The 11,959-nt window shown below is 32.8% G+C and overlaps 1 long non-coding RNA gene across 1 annotated transcript; it reads left to right on the top strand.

Annotated features, from left to right (window-relative positions):
• Positions 1–6,953: 6,953 nt before the first annotated feature.
• On the top strand, positions 6,954–9,630 carry LOC111910545 (uncharacterized). Its single transcript, XR_002856564.3, has 3 exons — positions 6,954–7,423; positions 7,579–8,291; positions 8,376–9,630. It is a non-coding gene; the product is annotated as an uncharacterized LOC111910545 (long non-coding RNA).
• The last annotated feature ends 2,329 nt before the right edge of the window (positions 9,631–11,959 follow it).

Below are 11,959 nucleotides of genomic sequence, written 5' to 3'. Positions count from 1 at the left end.
ACTTTACCCAATTGGCCTAAGTTGGTCTTTGTTTTATCCAAAACATCACAACTTACCAATTTCAAATGTACAAGAGTAGAAAACTTTTACTCTTACATTTGACAAGTGTTTTAAACCTTCTTTAAGACATGTCACTCAAATGACAATCTTGGAGTATGACTCTAAGACTTGTATTGGAACGAAGTATGACTCATCTTCATGATTTAACCATTTCAACAATTCAAGTTCCTCTTCTTAGTCATAAGAATGCACTAAGATTTCCTTAGAGAACTAATTTTGATATGGTTTCTTAATCATTAAGATGATCACAAAAACTGATACTAAAGTACTCTCCCATCTTTTCAGATTTGAGAAACTTTTATCCTTCTGCCTAATTTGATTCTTCTTATTCGCTCTGCCTTACATTGGAACCTTTTCCAATGTCTCAGAGTTACACTTAAGCATGTAAGTATAATCATATTTACTGAGCTTTAGTAAACTATGACGAATAATCTTATCGATCTTTTGTGGTGGACTTAATCAGTGCACAAGACTGTGTACTCGATCCTTTAGTCCTTCACTTGACTCACACATCCATGTGAACCAGTAATTAGTCTTAATTTTTCCAAAACTTGAAAGTTCTCATTCATCATGCTATACAACTTGCATGATTCCAAGTTCCGGTCCAATTGAAACTTGGGTGATGAGAATCTTTCCTTATTTGGTAAATCTAGACATTACCACAAATGAAAGAATCAATTTCATATTTCCACTCTTGCTCTTAATGGAATCATATAAGACACAATTTTTCCTCAAAAGCCATTGTAAGGATATTTTAAAATAAATAAAATCAAAAAAATTTTCTTTTTATTTTAAAACTTTGCGGAAAAACTTATCCTTACAATCCATATGAAAACTTGTTGTTATCTATTCCTAAGCAATATCTCATAACTCCTAAGAAGTTGCTCAAGAATCCGATCTTCAAACTATGCGATAGAAATCCATCTACGCCATCAGATTCAGCATATTCTTTCTTTTAGTTTCTTCACTTTTCTTTGATTCTTAAAACATCACCATGTGACCCAGTCACATCATGTATCAGGAATCTCAGAATAGAAACTTAACAGAGTTAGATAGTGGTCTTTACCTGAAGTAGAGTCAAACTTATTGACTTTAACATCCTTAGGTAAATCTGGCAGCTTCGCAACCAATGCCCCTTCCCTTGGCAATATAAACATATGGACCCTTTGATAATGGTACACGAGACTATCACAGACTTAGCTTTTCTCTTTACCATTTGGTCAACCGAGTTGACTATGGCCGATCCCTTTCCCTTGGGAAGAGAATGCTTTACTGGATATCCAATGTCATCATTGTCAATGTCCATAAAGTTTTAGGAAGTTGATCTTAGCAAATAGATAAGATCGTTAAGGGTCTTGTCATAGTCTGTTTCATAGGTGTCCCAAAGGAACTCACTATGTCACTTAGAAAGTGATTGAACCACCAACTTTCTCAAGACTTTGACACCCAACTCTCCCGGCTTGTCAATATGTGACTACATCTCCAAGATGTGTTCACACCTAGACCTTGCCTTGCCAATAGGGCTTGAGTGACCTTAACCTTTTCAAGAACTTGTGGGTTGGGGAGAATAATTGGAGGAGGTGAAAGAAGTATGATTTCCAAAGGACATCATCTTCATTTAGGAAACCTTGTTTCACTAGATTTGGGAAGATCATAGGTGTCTATTACAGACATCTTTTGGGAGATATTCAAGATAGTTGATTTAAAGTCCTTAATATGACACCCAATATGAAATATTAAGGCTAGGACCCAACAAACTATTTTATAACTTAGAATAGGTATGCCGTAATCCAAGCTATAAAATATTTGAAGGTAGGTGAATGACGATTCACCAATTTCCACCAAGATAAATGAAATGAATTATTAGGTTTTAATTGGTTTTGAAACTCCTAGATCTTTGAGATTCATTGAACTTTTCAAAGGCATGTTTCAATCTCGAGTGTGCCCTTCAGGTTTTGTGACTGGGATGCCGAGGATCACAAAACAAGGTGTGAAGTAACCATGCAAATCACTTGGTACCCTTAATAAATTACCCCTCAATCGATGTGCCGGTTAACCACACACGCTCCATCGATACTATGATAAATATTAAGTCACCCTTTACCTACCTTGTTAAGTCCAAGTTAGTGTGCCGGTTAACCACACACGCTCCACTAACGACTTAGACAAAGTGTAAAGTGTAATTTCATGGGTTAGCACCTTATTCACATTTTTCCTAAGTAACTAAGATTGGGTATTATTAAGAGTTTAGTTACTTAGTATTATCATTAATACTTTTAATGAAGGGAGAATTCTAGTCCTGTCAAACCCGTTCGGCTAACGACCCTCCACCAGTCAAGCAAGCGGTGGGTGAGAGTGGACACCCATTAAGTTGCCATTTTATAGGCAACAACCTTATACCCACCTTATAGACTGGCTTCGTGAATGAGGCGTACTAGCGGTAAGACTGACTTTACTCTTATACATATATATATATATTATTAACTTATAATATTATAAAGTATAAGGGTTGAATTTTAACTTTTAAAATTCTAAGGGCTAACTTGGAATTAAAGTATTCATAAGTGAAAACTTTACAAATTCCAAAACTTGAGGGCAAGTTTTGAAACTATTCAAAACTAATTAATTCCATAACTTATGTGTTTAAAGTAGTTTTAATCCAAAAACTCTTCAAGTTCCATAACTTGAGGACAAGTTATGGAAGACTTTAAACTAATAAAAGAATTAACTTTTCTTTATTTTATAACTTATGGAATTAATTAAGGTTACACCTTTTATTTTATTTTATTTTATTTTATTAAATGAAGAGACTCTTGGTCCTCCATAACTTGAGGACAAGTTATGGAGTCATAAAACCATTTAATTAGAACTAGACTCTTCATTTTTGTAACCTTTGCCAATTTTTATGAGTTTTATGATTCTTAAATGTGACTTTTCATATAACTTGATGACAAGTTACAAAAACACATTTTAGAATCAATTCTTAGATTAATTTGGATTAAAACCAACTATCACATAATTTTATTCATTAATCTAAATTCACTCATAAAACAAGCTAACACAAAAAACTTTTGGTGATCCATAACTTATTCTTAAGTTATGGAATCCTTTAAAACATTAACACCAAATTTTGTAACTCCAAAAAAACTTTGAATCAATTTTTTTTTTAAACCTTTTCATATCCATAACTTATGGAGGTTTCAAAAAATAAAACTCTTTAGATCAAACTTTTAAAACTAATAAAATAATCATATTATTTTATCTTTTATTAAATTTGACCTAATTCAACTTTGAAAATAAAATATTTGCATCAATATAACAGAAAACAACCCGTGGCTCTGATACCACTGTTGGGTTTTGAGCATTCTAACACTTCCTAAGTGTACATGCAACCCTAATTACCTTGGATCTATGTTTTCTCTATTATACATGCAAATAAGAACATCCAAGGTATTATCCTAATCTAGCATACAAAAACTATGAATGTAACAAGATAGAATACATACCTCTTGATGTAGCTTGATGTCTTCAAGCTTTAAGAGCTTAGCCCCAATAGTGTGGAAGCCTCAAGTGGAATCATAAATCACCAAGACACCTTGGAATACTTTAGAGAATATGATTACTTGGTTCTCTCTAGTGAAATTGGCTAGCCCTTCTTTAGTGTATCCATACTAGTGCCAATTTCACCAACCAAAGACATCTTTATATAGTATGGAGGATTAGGGTTAAACCCTAATACCCATGACCTTTCATTTCCTAGGATCCATGGGTTAAACACTCCATGGACTATCCATGAAAGCTTAGCCCAACCTAAATGAACTTGGCCCATTCCATATATATAAGAGTCCATATTTAATTAGTTCCTTTTGATCACTTAATTAATTATAAATTAATTCTTGATCAATACTAATTAAATAATATGATTCCATATTAATATATTAGAACTTATAATATATTAATATTAATCATAAACATACTATTCTCAAAAGATTATCCATATAAATTGTGTCGGTGAAGTGCAACCCAAATGGACCATGCCGGGTCGGGTCAAGTACATACCAAATATAGTTATGGACTTAGACATTAATCCAACAGTAATGTCGGGTAATAACCTAGTATTTATTATGTGTGTCAGTTCGGGATTTCCCGTGAGGCAGCGGTTAGAAGTTCAACATTTCGGCACTACTAGTCAGGTGAGTTTTCCTCACTATATTCAAGGGTCTAAGGCACCAAGGCCGACCCCTCAAATTGTTATTGGTTATGTTATGCTAGTATGATCGGTTAGTTAGATATCCTAGAGGGTAGGATAATATTATATGTTATGTGGTATGATCCGGTAGATCAGTTTGTTGTCTATAGATTGTTATGTGATGATCTGTTATATGTGCACATGTTTGTTTATTGGTTGAGGCTTATCTGCTTTGTGCAAAAGCCAACAGATCTGGGCATTCCAACCTGTTAGTTGTGGGCCTGGAGTATTCCATCCCGAGGATGACTGGACTCATAGTATGTGGGCATTCCAACCTGTTGGTTGTGGGCATGGGGTATTCCATCCCGAGGATGATTGGACCCATAGTATGTTGGCATTCCAACTGAAAGGTTGAGGGCCTAGGGTATTCCAACCCGATGGTTGATTGGACCCATAGTATGTAGTTTATGGGTATATTTGTATTGTGTGAGTATGGGTATTTTGGGGGAACTCACTAAGCTTTCGGGCTTACAGTTTCAGTTTATTGTTTCAGGTACATCAGGGGATCGCGACAAGGCAAAGGCGTGATCGTACAGCTCCTCACATTTTTTTTAGATTTTTGGGAAACTCTGATAAAGACTATTTTGAAAACGAAGATTTGTCATAACTCTTGGATTTTAAATGTTTTGAAAAGTTAAAATTTTGTTTAAATTTTATGGGTGTTACAAGGACGGTCGTTCCGGACGTCAGTCCGAAATACACTTTTCCAGATCGGAAGGTACGAAGTGTCAGATTCCGGTCCTCATCCCCACCAACCGGCAACCACTACGGAACAATATCATAAATACTCTGGAATATCGTATTCCGGAGCATACCTTCGGAACAAACATCGTGCTCCGAAATATGATATTTCGGATCAAGTGGTCATTTTTCTAAAAAAACAAACTGTTGGTTATTTTTTAGAGTAAATTACTGAAATCGTCCCTATGGTTTGGTCAAAATTGCACGTTTGGTACCTAACATTTATTTTGCACTCGAATCGTCCTTGAGGTTTGATTTTGTTGTATTTTTCGTCTCTTGCATATATAAAGTTAGCGACCAAATGTGCAATTTTGACCAAACCATAGGGACGAACAATGCAACAAAATCAAACCACATGGACGATCTGAGTGCAAAAAAAGGTTAGGGACCGAACACGCAATTTTGACTAAACCATAGGAACGATTTTAGTAATTTACTCTATTTTTTATAAAAATGTTGTTTATAAGGATTAGATTACTCAATTTCCTTTTATTATTATTATTATTATTATTATTATTATTATTATTATTATGTTGTATATACTATCTAAATCTGAATAATAACTCTTACTATTTAAAATTGTCAAATCATCGTTATCCTATCTAACATTTAGTATATTGTTCTTAGCATCAAATTAGCAAAACAGAATCGATGGTATGGGTTTATAACTAAGAAGTACTCTGGTATAGGGGTGTTCACGATGCAGACTTTTCGGTTTTTAGTTCAAACTGAAGCCAAACCGTTAGTTACGATTTTTTTCAAGCGAAAACTAAAGCCGAACCGTTTAAAAATTAAATCCAAACAAAACCAAACCGTTACTAACAGTTTTGTTCCGGTTTGCTTTCACGGTTTGGGCTTGTTAGGCCCATTTTAGTCGAGTCCATTAGATTGTTAAAAAAAATTATAATATTGTTACAACAACAAAAAATGTGTCAAATATTGTTAAAAATACTGCAATATTGAAGCTGTCAAAATAGTATAAAAATTGTCAAAAAAACTGTCAACAAAACAAGTGAAAATGCAGCAAACAGGAAATCAGATCAAACAGAACCAAAGATTAACAGTTCAGTGACTTGATTCAAATACAATAAAACAGAATTGATGAATCATTGAAAAATATCTCAAAAAAAAAGTGCAACAAAAAATTATGTTAACCATTCTAACCAACAAAAACGAATTAATAACTCCCTAAAACTGTGAATCTTTGATGTTAAGTTGTTAACTATTTCAATTAATAAAAATGCACAGAACCATAATATTGAGTATGAATTAGAATCTAAACACATAGAACCTACAACTTTGATATCCAAATGAATTATTGATGGTGTCAGAACATAACATACCTTAACAAAGAATGAGCAACGAAGCTGTAAGCTGGAAGAGGAGCTGTTGCAGGTGGAGGCGGTGTTATTACAGACGAAGGAGGAGCTGTTGTAGGCGAAGGCAGCGAACGGTGAGGTGTATTCGGATTGTCTAAGGGTGAGTGAGTGCGTCTAAGACTTACGACAGTGAAGACTGAAGAACGAAAATAGAAAGTAGAAACAACGGTTTCAATTCGTGTTTGCATCTTGCGATTAGGTTTCGTCAATTCGTTGTTCACTGATTCACTCGTCTGGACTTGGACGTTACTTTCTCAATTGGGCATTTGGGCTCCATTTAGTCATTTACCAAGTTACAAATTAAGATTGAGCTGAATTCTAGTAGTTAAATATTGTGGGTTATAATTTTATTATCTAATATCTATAATTCTCTATATAAAAAACTATTATTTAATACAACGAAATACAATTTTATATTTATATATATATATATATATATATATATATATATATATATATATATATATATATATATATATATAAACTCTAAGGTTCGATCCGATTTTTATACGGTTTAAAATTTTCAAAACCACAAACCAAACTGTAAAAAAAATATAAATCGAAAAACCAAAACCGATGACCGGTTTCATGATTTCAAACAGAACGGCGATCACCTGGCATGGCCATATGGGTTTGAAATAATACTCTATGGATTGGGTTGATATTTGAAAAGTAACTCACAACGTTTGTTTGTTTCAATCAAATTAAACACCTCTCTTTATCTCTCTCCAAATCCGGTAACCATCCACCACCAGCCTTCAACCCACCGTCACCACCATCCTCGTTGCCACCATCGCCGGTCGACGCCAACTCATACTATTCAAACAACCTCCGCTCCCTCCATCGCACCTACAAAACCCTAACCCCAGTCCCCAGAACTGCTGCCACTTGACACTACCCTTCCTTACCACCTCCATCGACTTCTCCGCCACCTCAAACAACTCACCACCACCGGACAGCCACCACCATGACGGTATGCCTCTCGTTATTTGAGGTAAAAATAACTTATATTAGCTCATGTTTCAGTTGATTGGTGCTTGGAAAGGAAAAACCCAGATATATGTGAAATCCAAATGGTTAAAAGCGTGTATGTTAATTTTTTTAGACATTTCACAAAGATGTTTCTTGATATCAGCTCATTGTGACCAGGTTTATATGCTCTTCTCCATTATAAACCTTTGCAGTTCAGATTTGGATATCCAGTTTTGAACTTTCAACTTTGATCAGGTTTCTCCCTTGACTTTTTTTATGACTTTCACATGTTTAATAATATACCTGGTTTTGTAGGGAAACAAGCACTAAACCATATATTTGTTTCTTGATTTACTGATGATTTATCTTGATGTCAGACAGACAGGAGGTTTGGTCCAACTGTTTAGGTTTTTTAATAAAACTTGGAGATTAAATCGTTATTTCTTTCTTTTTCTTGCAAAAATTCGATGAAGTGGCAAATACGTTTATGAGGGGGTAAAGCTTGACCAGATCCACAGTAATGGATATGATGACAATGTTAATATGGAAAAACCCAACATGTTAAAAACTAATATCTTGATCTAAACAACAGAATGGAGAATAATATTGAAAAAATTGAACCATTTGATTAATGTTATTTTATTATTTCCCCCTATATATTATATGGGTTCCGATTTGAACATGACTATTTTTGTTATTGATATACCATTTTGGTGGTGTAGGAGGTGACAGGGGCATTTTCTAATTCTTAATTTCTTATAGTAGTGAAATTTGGACCATAAGGATCATTATTCATTAAAGTGGCTGAAATCAAGAACTAATAAGAGCTACAAGAAGTTGAAGTGAAGCATGTTACTATTTAAAATCAAGTCCTTTTATCAAGTACAAAGGTTTTTTTTTTTTTTCTTTTTTCTGCTTAAAGTTAAAATTTACAAAGCCGGGTGGTAACATTGCTTCTGATTTTGTTTTTTTAGAGGATATTTGAAACTTCAGTGTTCAACTTACAAATCCTGTTTACTTAGCCTCTCCATTAATTCGGGGAGTAGTTTGTGGAGCTACTACTTCTTAATCTTTATAGATTAAAGATTTTAACATTTTGATTTACCCTTTTTTAAGATAACTCTTGAAACCATATTATCAAACACAAATGTTAAAATCGGTGTAGATTCTAAATAACTTTCTTCACATTAAAGGTAAATTCCACTTGGGTGTAGAAGATGTTGCTATAGTTTTATATACTAAATGGTTTTCGTACTTTTGTATTGATGACAACATGAGAACTTATAAGTGAATGGACTGCCTGTTGCAATTTTTGAAACTGATTCAAGTATAACTCCACATCTTCATGTTTAAAATCTCAAAAAAAAAAAAAAAAAAGGTTTAAAGATACAAACAATTGTTATGGTAATTATTTGCATAGATAATTACATTCTAGAGCGATTCCTTTTTATTGGTTTGAAAATGAATCATTGCTTTTGGCATCGCACTTTTCAGTTTTTCTTCTTATTATATTCTATTTTAGAAAATTTACCCAATTATATCGGTGAAAAGTGATTTGTATTTGGATTATATTACTATAATTAGGTAAAATTTCAAAATATAAAACTCTTAACACGAAGGAATAGAAGTATAATGGTATAGAAAATAAATCAATGAGTTGATTAATGTTAATCATTTAATAATTCCATTTAGTTTTTACCTACATTTGGATCATTTCCTATTGTTGCCCTCCTTCCTGCCTTTGCAAGTAATTTTGTATAATTTTCTTGCTGCTAATGTCCTAAATGACCTTTTATGATATACAGTTATTTCTGTTAAAAGTTAATATAAATAAATTTGTTGATTATTTTCCAAATTTTTAAGAAATGATTTAAATATTCAAAATGCTATATTTGGATAGATTTTATAAAGTAGAATGCTTTGATAGGAAAAAAATGAAAGTAGAGTGACGTTTGGGTGAATTCTCAAAGTGGTAGATAGCTACATTTAGACCGAATGGTATACCAACGACAAGGGCCATCGTGGTATACCTGGCCATGAAAACGAGTCGTGCTCACTACCCCGGGACATTCATGGTCGGGCTTGGTCATTGTGGCTCGTGTTCCGGACAACGAACGCAAACGGTCAATCAGACCCTCTTTTTCGATTTGGAATGGATGTAGCCGTTGAATGACTATTTTAAAAAAAAATAATTTAATTTTTTATAAACAAACATTTTATATCTATAAATTCCAAATTTTTAATACTCATTTCTTAAACCATTCTTTTCTTTCTCTATACACAAAATACACACAACCTTTTCACAACCATAAAAATGGATCCCAACCAAAATAACCCCCCAAACTTTAGAAATCGAAACCCGATAACATTTTTGCATTAGATATCACCTCTCGCCAATTGTTGACCATAAAATCACTTCAAGGTGGTTTTGTCAATTTGCTTCAAACTGGTTCTCATATCCAACAAACATCATTTTTCCAACAACAATATCAATTTTTTCCGGCATTTCAACAATACCAACAATAATTCAATTCACAATCGTCACAACCACCACCTTCACAACCACAACAATCACAACCACCTCATTCGCCAAATTTCATTTCAGAAACGCAACCTTCACCACCACCTCAACCAAAAAAGAAGAAAGGAAAAAAAATCGACGCGACCCACTACTACCCAAGAAAGGGTGGCATGTACAAAAGATGAAGAGGAAAAGCTAGTGGAGGCATGTGTTTCGGCTTTCCAAGACCCAATTAAAGGAGATAATCAAACCTTCAATTGTTTTTGAGAGAAAGTTCAAAGCGTGTTTTATGCGTTAATGAAAAATGAATCTCAAAATCCTAATCAAGTTAGCTCCAAGTGAAGCGATATTCAATTGAAATGGACGAAATTTGGAGGAATTTAGAAAAACCTCCAAAACATATACAAAAATGGGTCAAACGATTTGATGTCTTCAAGGCGGCCTTAGACCAATTTGAAAAAATAACATCGACCCGTAAAACTTTTTCGTATGTGAAAGTGTAGCTAAAATTGAAAGACGTTCCAAAATGGATATAACAAACGGAAGGAACTTCACAAATCTCTTCCAGTTCAAAGCGTTCAAGAAACCCAGATGCAACTTCCCAACAATCGGACGGATGAACACACATCGATATCAACGATGATCCGCTCGATCTTGAAAACGAGCAACCTCTTCGTCGGTCCATTGGAAGAAGTAAAGCAAAAAAAAGTGTGTTCGACTTCTACGGTATCTTGTGTTATGGACCATTTTGGAGACAAATTTGACCGATATGTGCAAGTTCAAGAGAACAAGTCCGAGATTATGAATCGGGTGGAAAAAATGATTGAAGCACAAACGTCATTTCATGAGACACATGCGACGCTTCAAACAAAAACTGATACGGAAATCTTGAAAATGAAAGCAGACGACCTCGAAAACGAAGATTTAGAATTTTTTCTAGCAATGAAAAAGTCCGTTCGAGCCGGACATAGAAATAAGGGTAGTTTATTATAGTTATGTTTGGTATTTTTAGGTTTTTATTGTTATTTTTATTTTTTTTATTTTAAATAAATGTAATTTTTTTTAATGTAGTGTGGTATTTTAATTTAATTAAAAAGTAGTATTTAAAAAATTATATGTTTTTTTTATGTATTTTTGAATTAAATTTAATTAAAAAGAAATAAAATGGAGTAGCGTGTTTAGTGATAAGTGTCTCATAGGTTTAGTGGTGGTTAGGGGTGATGATGTGGCACCGCCATTATAGTGGTTAGTGGTGAGTATAACGGATGAATTTGGATGAATTATTTCGCTGCAACGTGCGGGGAAAAAAATCCTTATTTATTTATTAATCATTATATTAAAAATTGTACATTATCACATTAGTATTTAAACAAAATTAAAATTTTAAAAAACATATATAATGATTAGTAACTTAAATTGAAATGAAAATATTATATAACTATTATTTCTAATATGATTAAAAAAGATAAATACTTTTAATTTAAATAAAAACAAAACTTAACTATATTACTTTTAAAGAATATACAAATAAGTTATAAAACATGAAAAATAATACATTACTATTGGTCTTTATTTGTAAAGAAAAACTTACAAAATTTGATATTTTATTTTTATTAGAAATAAAATTTGTTTTTTTTAACCTAAATAAGTTTTGTTATAATATTTAAAAATCATATGATGCTAGGATGTCATATGTAAGTTCGGTTTATTTATTTAATTTTTTAATTTTCTAGAGTGACTATCTCAAAAAAAAATACCGAAACAGAGTTTGTGAAAGACATGGAGAAAATGGAGGGGAATTCTAGCAAGATAAATATGAAAAAACCATTTAATACAAAAGATATCACTTTTTAACTTAACCAATACATATTTTGTTAATATTAATTATAAAAGAAATAATTGTATATAACATTATAACTTAACTCATTAATCAAGTTTTTTATATTGTACAACGTATTAACTTAGAAAGAAACGGCATCTAATTTTATTACATTAAATCATTACAAAATTGTATTGTATTGACCAATACAATGGTTG

Source organism: Lactuca sativa, chromosome 5 (genome assembly GCF_002870075.4).
Source record: "Lactuca sativa cultivar Salinas chromosome 5, Lsat_Salinas_v11, whole genome shotgun sequence".
NCBI classification, from domain to species: Eukaryota; Viridiplantae; Streptophyta; class Magnoliopsida; order Asterales; family Asteraceae; genus Lactuca; species Lactuca sativa.
This window is presented reverse-complemented; position numbering and strand designations above follow the sequence as displayed.